General features: G+C 37.8%; 1 non-coding gene across 1 annotated transcript; it reads right to left on the reverse strand.

Moving 5' to 3' along the window:
- Nucleotides 1-1,043: 1,043 nt before the first annotated feature.
- LOC112621963 lies at nt 1,044-1,147 on the reverse strand. The gene has a single exon (XR_003118881.1). It is a non-coding gene; the product is annotated as a small nucleolar RNA U13 (small nucleolar RNA).
- Between the last annotated feature and the right edge of the window lie 8,552 nt (nt 1,148-9,699).

Raw genomic sequence — 9,699 nt, forward strand, 5'->3', positions numbered from 1 at the left:
CTCAGTTGATTTGAGGAATTTTTTTTTTTTGCTTGTATAACCTGTCTCTCCCTCTTACATACAGTAATTTCTCCCTTGAATAATTGCTTAACACTTCTTTCAATTTTAAGCTCTGAAACACTTATCTCCTTTATATTAACATCCATATACCCATCATCTTTTCATACCTTTTATTAATTCATACTTTTGGAAATTCTGGCATTAACCATTTATTTCTTCTATGGCTTTATTTTGTATTTATTTGTGTTTATCATATCTCTGAATTTAGCAATGTCTTCTTTACCCACATCACACTTTATCACCATCAGCACATGTGGTTGATGGTGAGGAATACAGAGAGGCCTCGTGCCTGTGTGTCAGTGCAGAGCTTAGCATGTAATCAGAGACAATGCCTGTTAGCCGTTCTTATCACCATGAGGGGACTGCAGCCAATGCTAACAATGGCACCTCACCAGACTGTGCTCTGCACTGGAGCTTCACTGTTAATTGACTCATTCAGTCTTTCAAACAGTAGTTAGCTTTTTGATTCCATGAGCTTGATTTTGTTTAGCTTTATAGGTCTCATGTGCACAAAGGAAACACCCCTCTTTTGTTCTTTCTTTTCTCAGCAAGAACGATAAAATAACCATAATCTTTTCCTTGTGTATTCAAAATACTCTGACTGAAAACACACTTAAATTCTAGAAAGCTTTATAATGATTTAAATTACAATGGCACTGGTTTTTTTTTTTTTTTTCTGCTTGTCATTATCTTCCTAGGCTTTGTCACTTCCATGGCAACACATACTGTATTTTACTTTGTGTTTAAAAATTATTTATGCTGAGCCATAAACTAGTTTTTTATGAATATTCCAACAATGTCTTCCAAGTGGCAAAATGTTCTGAGCCTTGTCTTAAATCCTTCCCACGCACAACTTTTAAAATAATGCTTTGAAGTGCAGTGCTGATCATGTCGCTCCTCTGCTCAAACCCCATCAGTGGCTCCCCACTGTTGATCAAGGAAAGCCTATACCCCTTGGTCTGACCTCTGCCTCCTTTTTTTCTCATCAGATGAGTAATGCACCAACATCATAACAAGGTTTGAGGATGGCACTTCTCACACATAAGCATGAAAACCCAATCATCACGCTTATAAACTACAAAAGGATCAGACTTCTGCCTCCTTCATAATCTTGTCTCAACTTGCCTTTAATGTCTTTCCATCTCACATCTGACCTCCTAATATACATCTGAGAATGCCTCGTCTATAAACTACAGATGGCTTATTAAAAATGGCATCAACAATGAAGACTCTATTACATCACAGAAAGGAAGTATGAAAATAGGAGGGCAATGACTGTTTACTTTCTCTGCAATTCTCTTGGTGTTCCCTTAATAGTCCAGGGATGGTTGCTCCCCTTCTAATGGTCACCTGCTGAAGGGGCAGAATAGAGAAAACTCATCTTTTGTCTATTACCATGAATGAGACAAACCTTCTCTGAGCCTTCCAGCAAACTTTCCTTGGTATCTATTAGACAGAGTGTGTTTCACACAGACCACACACCTAGACTGAAGAAGGAGACATTCAGAATTGGCCGAAGCTAACGAGTAAGCAGCTTACTCGTTACTGGGCAGATTCCTGCTTTCCACAAAGGACATGAGTACTCAGAGGAAGACGAAGAAAACCAGAGTTCAGTTGTTGAAGAAGGGAGGAGATAGCTACTGTGTGAACAGCTTTGTTGACATGAATGACACAGTTGGTGGTCTACACCCTAGTTTTCAGACTAGGGCCAGGTGCAGTGACTCATGCTTGTAGTTCCAACACTTTGGAGGCTGAGGTGGGAGGAACACTTGAGCCCAGGAGTTCAAGACCATCCTGGGCAACATGAAAAATCCCCAGCTCAACAAAAAATACAAAAGTTAGCCAGGTGTGGTGGTGCACATCTCTGGTCCCAGCTACTTGAGAGGCTGGTGGGAGGATCACTTGAGCTGGGAGGTCAAGGCTGCAGTGAGGCATGAGGGCACCGCTGCACCCCAGCCTGGGTGGCAGAGCAAGACCCTGTCTCAAAAATAAATAAATAAAAATAAACCAAAACTAAGACTAAGAATCATGTATTTCTTTGTCACTACAGTTGCAATCCTGGGAGAAGGAATTCTACTCACCCCTGGAAAAGCCTGTATAATATGTACTGTATCTACTTCTTTTTGAAATCAGATCCCTACACTAGGCCTAAGATACTTGAAGCCACTTATCTCACCTAGGGTCCTTCTGACCTCTTTTGGCTAATGTCAGTCTCTTTCATGGAATCCACCTGCTGCAGGTTTCTGAGGCAGAGCTTATTTGTGACTGATGGGTCCTAGGAATGCTTCTCCTCTGGATGCTTTCCAGTGAGCAGACAGCACTCAGGCCATCCTATGAAGAGACCAAGCTGGCCCATTCCTTCTGCAGGCTTTGGAATCAACTGGCAGCCCAAGACTCCATGACAGTTATTATGCAGCAGCTCCTGGATGCATCCACCTATATGCTCTCCCATGTTGTTGTTTATACAATTTCTTTTCCCTGGATTGAAGCTGTTACCCTTCTCCCCTCCTTAAATCCAAGTGTGTATCTGATTTGTGTAGCCAAGTAATATTTTATTTAACAAATTTTCACATGATAAAAACATAAAAAAGAGGTGATTTTTAGGGGATCAATGAAGTTGGATTTTTTTTGTCACAAATTAGAAGTAGAGGTATAATACATTTACACAGAATTATTTTTTATTTTCTTTGAAGTAAATCAATGACAAGTATATGACTATAGACAGATATTTGTCTTTAAAACTGTTCATTTATATATGTAGAGGTACTAACTTAATAAATGCATTAATGAAGAAAAATATACAAGTTTATACATATTGGACAGAATAACTTGAATTATTGTTAATAGAAACATCTCTAGAAGTGTTTTCTTCTTTTGAGATGTTAGAATTTGGTCATATAACCAACAACATAGAGAATCACTCACATAGAGGAAAGGTGATACTAGCCAAATAAATCCCTTGCATTATTTACAAGAAGCATTAATTATTTATCCACTAATTTAATTGATTTGAACTATAACCAGGAATCAAACATAAGGGCTTTTTGCAGTAGGTTTAGAGCTTGAAGAATTTAATCTCATGAGTATAGTAAATGACCTTGTTCTCCATATTACTCCATCTCCAGTAAGCATAGCTTGAGAGAAATTTCTATATTAATTCTGTCAATGTTCATATTATTTGAAATGGCATGTAAAACACACATGATTAAAGTTAAAATTATTGTTTTATTATATCATTGAATAATTGAAAATAAAACTATTCACTAATCTGAATAAGACTGAATACAATACCTAGTTATTCTCTTTTACTAGATACCCTTTGTTTTTCAACATAATTGTGTTATTTGTTTACTTGTTTGATTTTTACTCTTTAGAACCTGCCTAATAAGTAGTGTATTTCTTGCAAACACCTTTAACTTTGATAAAGTAGGCACCACACACAACATTTTAAAATGCTATCTTTAAATATTGATAATACTTCCAGGTAAGAGGCAAAATGTATGTATTTCATGTTTCCAAATAAAGTCTATTTCTACTTGTAAAACGTTATTTGTTTTGAAAATTTTCTTTTATTGGGTACTCAGTGACTAATATATAACATAAAATATTGTAACTTTTTGCAAATTTTATTTTATTAATAAATGAAGAAATTGATATATACTTTCATCTTCCTCTTAAAGTGTACCTTCCTAACTAACATGGCGCCCATAAAACCAAATGATCCAGTAGTCATTTCTAATGAATTATATGATATTCACATATTTGGATGGGTCCTGGGAATTTATAGTCTGTGATGACTTTTAATCCAGGAAGACTTGATTCACAAGCTCACAAGCTCCCTGCCATTCTAGGAAGGTTCTTGTTTTAGTTTTCACTACAGAAGTGCCCCTGCAATCTCCCACTAATCGATCAACCTGAGCCTGCCTTGCCTCTACTCATATAATACAACCCAGGGAGTCTTCTGGGGCCAGAAAACCAATTTGCTTCTCAGTGAATCTGTAGAATGTTTGGAATTTGTCTGAGTTGACAGTAAAACTACTTGACTGACAAGGTATGCTGACAGATCCCCCCACCCCCGCACACACACACTGCACACACACAATCTGATAAATGGGGGGAAAATATATAAAGCTGTGGTAAATTCACTAATGGCCTAACTCGGTAGGAGAAGAGATCAGCAATTTATAATTTTAGCGAGAATTTTTCACTTGCTATCTCTATATAGTGGAGGAAGCTTTCTCTATCTTAATTATTTTTCAAAATGTAGCCTCTGACAAGGTCAATCTTGACAGATGTCCTCTATAAAGAAAAATGGTTGCCGTATGTTCTCCCAGAACAATGCTTTCTGTTGGGGAAGCTTGATAACAAAAGCGCTCGAGTGGAATTTCAGGGCATTTTCCTGTGTGCCACTGAGGAACACTGGTCCAGCGGCTTCCTCTGGTTACTGCAGCCATCAGTCTTCTCTCTTTGTCAAGGAGGTAGTCTTCATCATGGTCCATATGTCTACCTCCCAGGGATATCAAGCATCTTCTTTTGTCTTAAATGATTTTTATAGCTTCCTTTTACAACGATCACGGAGGCTTACAGTCTCAGCTGAGATTCTTCAAATTTGTGTATTCTTGTGGCATTTGGGGTGAGATATAGTTAGATCTAGGTCGTATTTAAGATCTATCTGAAAACTTTCTCACTATTAGTGGACAAATGCTGCATCTCATAAGATTCCCAGGAGCCTACAAGATCATGGCAAAAACTGTGGCTGGAAATTCCAAATATAATTCCTCCCAGTTGCAAGTAAAGGCTGAAGGCTTGTTCTGATTCTTCTGACTATCCTCCCACTGCCTCTGATGGGTTGTGGGTTGTCACAATGTTGGCTCAACAGTGAGGTTTGAGTGACTGAATACTGTAATGGGTATATGAAATATGGAACTTAAAAGTTTCCTCCTTTGAACTGAGCTGGAGGTGTCTGGTAGGCTGCATGTCATGAGTAGGAGGTTCCGCTATGTGTTCTGGCAGCACCATATACTTCTCTTTTGTAGCACTACTATTTATAGCACTATTAAATTACTGTCTCCATAATAAATCTGTGAGCCTTATGAAGGCAGTGAATGTACAATTTGCTCACCATAGCTTTTTTAGTACCTAGATACACTCCACTGAATCAATGTGTGTATGTATGAATGAATGATTTAGTAGTTCAATGTCTTATATTTTAGAGACTATGGTATTCATATATGTACATTTTCAAACCAGTATATTAAGTCCTGAAATAGTCCCCACTTATGCAGTCATATTTTAATTATTTGATTACTACCCTAAATACATTTGATTTCTAATAACTCAAATGCAGATATCTCAAAATGCTAATAATTACATTACCTTTTCTTAAATATCAGACCTTGTGAACTACTTAGTAAATTGGGAACACAAAAATTCCAGGGGTTATTGGATTGCTTTCAGGCTACTTCATTTAGGCTACCTTATTCAGTAAGTTATTTTATTTTGCACCTCCTTTACACTAAAAGAGATTAACATATCTTTATATTTCAACTTCTGTTTGGCCCCTTGTGTCAAACATGACGCACTGCAAAATACTGGTATGATCTACCAGATTTGTCAAAGGATAGTTGATAGTGCTTTCAACTGAACACATCCTTTGTAACTTTTAATAAAGAGTAATAACATTTTATATGCAGTAAGGTACAATAGCCATTGAAAACACAATATTCTTCCCAGGATCACTGATATAATAGCACATCCCTTTTCAGTTGCTGAGATTTTTGTAATCGTCTTTTTCGTTCTTAGTTAGATAAAAACTTAAAAGTTGTTTGCCGAATAAAAAATTATATATTGTTGATATTTCTCCAATACAAGGAATAATTTAAAATTATCAATCTTTTTTCAAAAATAGCAATGCAAGTGGGGAAGTAGATGTGGCCCTGAATACAGAATAGGTGAAATCATGTCATTACTTTTTTTCATAATCAAATGGCCCTGAAAAAAAAAACAAACTAAACACTCTTCACTGGTTAACATGATTAAATGAAGATAAGGTTCTCTCATTTCCTCTGAATGGGCAACAAATAAATAAAACACAAATACAAAACGCTCACGGATACTTTGTACAAGAAGTTAGAAGAATAGTAGTGGCTGTTTTAAGTGTAAAAGAGGGAGAAGAGAAACGCAGGGAAAGGGAAAGGGAAAGTAAGAGGGAAGGAGGAGGAGGGAGGTGAGGCCTCTCCCGAGTCATAAGCAGCCCTCTCTACATATGAGCATCCAGGCACACCCATGCCCACCGGAAACAGCAGCCAACCAGTCACACGCCTAGGCAAAAAGCAGAAATGAACGGCTTTTATGGAGCTATTACTTCTAGGATGTGTAATGCATTGTGAATAAGCAATTACTCGAATAAAATCCTAGTTCATTCCAAATGTTAATTATCTATTTTTCTAGATATATGAAAAGCAAGCTTAGTCAATTCCCCTTTTTATTAATTAATGCATGTTTAGACATCCGGTTTATAATGTTAAGTAAAGGGGCTTGCATCTTTTTCCTTAAAGCTGTACTGACTCTGATATGCGAATGTCCCAGGAGGCAAATAATTAGGCACTCTCAAAACTACCACTCCCATATTTCATTGGTAGGGGCAGGAAGAGACAGATACTCTGTCCACGCAAGTGAATCCCTCTTTCTATGTGTGTATCGCACATGGCCATGCCACCTTCTCTTTCCGTTTCTCCTAACCAGGCTCAGCCTGCACAAGAGCATCCCTGATCATGCAGAACTGAGTACAGATCTCAAAGGGAGGAAGGAAGGGGGTTAACCTCACAGCTACCACAGAACCTCTCTTCTCACATCTCCTTTAGGAGTCTTTCTTCTCCACAGTTGCTCCTTTCAGCTTCTTAGCTGCCAGTTCTGTCATCGTTCTGCCTCTGGATTCAGGGAAAAGCCGTCAAAGCCTTCTAGACCCATCTCTTTCATTTCCTAATCTTCCCTCGCCAACTCCACGCAGATTTTCTTCTTTCCAAAGAAGGGTAATTTAAACTATGTTTCCGTCTCCAGCTCTAAATTTTGCATTCTTCCAGCCCTACTTAGGTATGTCTTTAAAAAGAGGGAGTAACTAGGAAATATGGGGCTTACTTATGAAGCCAAAGGACTTGGCCTTTGCTAGGGGATACCATTCTGAGTAGGCAGTGGAGCCATTTACATGAGGTAGAGCAAATAAATGAGGTTGAGTCACATGAAGTGACCAGTGTTGGACTGATTTTGACCTACAGTAATGGAAACTTCATATGATCAACCGAATACATATATTTTTCTAGGCACAAGTTTAAATTCAAAATGAAGAGTTTATTGCCTGCACTAAGCCATGGTGGGTCTGATAGAATTTTTGTCAGCTTTAACATACACAGTGCTGTCTGTAGGAACTTGAACTGATTGTATCATCATCACAATGTTTATCTCCTTAGTTTTCCTTCTTGGTGAGGTCTGTTAACAGGAAAGCTATACTCTAAAATATTTTAGAAAAGTTTATTTTAAACCTCTTTTAAATACACATATTTAAAATACGGTGGTCAGATTACAGTTTGGTTTTACACATTTCAGGGAAGCAGGAGTGACAGGCAAGGATGTAAGTCAGTATGTGGAATGTATACATTGGCTTGCCCTAAAAAAGTGGGGGCTTACAGGTTATAAGTGGATTCAGAAATTCTTTAATTTTCAGCTGGTTAAAGGAGTACAGCTCTCTCTAAAAATTGCTGACAGCAGAAAGGAATATCTAAGATTAGGATGCTATGTCAGAGTCAGCCACAAGATGCTGGGTCAAAATGTCCTGTTTAGCCAGATTGATGGGCTGCAGGCAGGACTTACCCTGGTCTGGCATCACCTTACATCTTGGTTTTAATTTGGTATCTTATTGCCCATGAAATCCATTCTATTAGTCTTATAATATCTATTTTAACATTAATTCTGGGCAATTTTGTCTAAGCTCCTTCAGGGAGGGGTTATAATGAGCTCTATCCAACCTCCCTTCCCATCATGGCTGGGAACTCAGTTTTTAAGGTTTCTATGGGATCCCTTTGGTCAAGAGGGAGCCCATTCAGTGGGTGGGGGATAAGGGTTTTATTTGCAGCTCACAAGTCCTCCTGTCTTCCGTGGTCCACAGTCCAGAGGACACAGGCTTCACTTAACCAGACGTCCTGACAACAGCCCACAAGGGTCAACACTATTTGCTTTCTGTATTGGTGATATTCTTTGAGTTCTCTTCTGCTATCTGCATCAAATTTTCACTGTAAGCTGTAACTTAGCAGGTAGAATTAGCCTTTAAAAAATTATTTTAAAATATGTTATTTAAAACACTCTTTCTCAATGCCTTTTAGTTCTCACCTTATCACCATGGAGTGATAATGGCCCCTGAAACCATTTCCTTCATGACCTTTGCTTGTATCTAAAATTATCTTGATTGTTTGTATTTACTTTTATTCACAGTACTCACTTGACTTAATTCTCAAATAAACTATCTGAACAAAGAGATTTTTTGTCTTATTCACTGCTAATTTTTTAGCATAGAGAACAGGACTCAACAAAGATGTATCAATGGATAAGTAGAAGATTAATTGACAAATACACTGACTTCCACTGGGAAACCACAGGGAGATGAGTATCCCTGGGTGGCTGGTAGACCTGCCTGTGGTCCTCCCCACCCAGTGTCCCCACCACCAACCCAGCCACTAAAAACCAGAAGGAGACTTGCCCAACATCCACATTGAAAACGAGTTTCTCCTGCCTCAGCCTCCTGAGTAGCTGAGATTACAGGCGCCCACCACCATGCCCAGCTAATTTTTGTATTTTTAGAAGAGACGGGATTTCACCAAGTTGGCCGGGATGATCTCGATCTCCCGACAGTGTGATCTGCCCACCTCGGCCTCCCAAAGTGCTGGGATTACAGGTGTGAGCCACTGCACCTGGCCCATAATAATTGTTTTTAAAAGCTTATGCAGAAATGTAGACAATATGCTGTTGGTGCACATACAAATGTGCATGAGCATATACATATAATATACATGTACAAGATATGTACAATATATAGTACTTGAATGTATATATATATCTCATACATAGTATATGTAAATATAAATTGCATATGTGTAATAAATACAAATGTATAATGTGTATTTCATATGTACATACCAAATATATATACATATACATATACATACACATACAATTGCAATGAGATTTAAAATTAATCTAAAAACATTAAAAAATTGAAAATTAAAATTTTGTATTTTTATTATGCATTGAACATATGGCATCATGTAATGTAAAAACAAAGCAAAATTCTGACTTTTTAAAAATAAAAACTGTAATCTGACCTCAACATTTTGTGTTTCAGCAACTGGGAGACCAAGCCTGCCTCCCTGCTGGACTTTCTCCCTCCTGCAGTTAATGCTCATCTAGAGAGAAGACAGATATTGTAAATCACCATGACTTTATACCTCACTTCTCATTGCTGAAGGTTTAGCATTATTATTTCCATTGGAAACAACAGAGTTAAGGAAGAAACCAATGATTTTCCCCATAAAAGGGATCAAGGAAGTAACCAAAGGAAGTGACATTTCGATTGTTCCTTTAAAAAGAAGC

Source organism: Theropithecus gelada, chromosome 3 (genome assembly GCF_003255815.1).
Source record: "Theropithecus gelada isolate Dixy chromosome 3, Tgel_1.0, whole genome shotgun sequence".
NCBI lineage: Eukaryota > Metazoa > Chordata > Mammalia > Primates > Cercopithecidae > Theropithecus > Theropithecus gelada.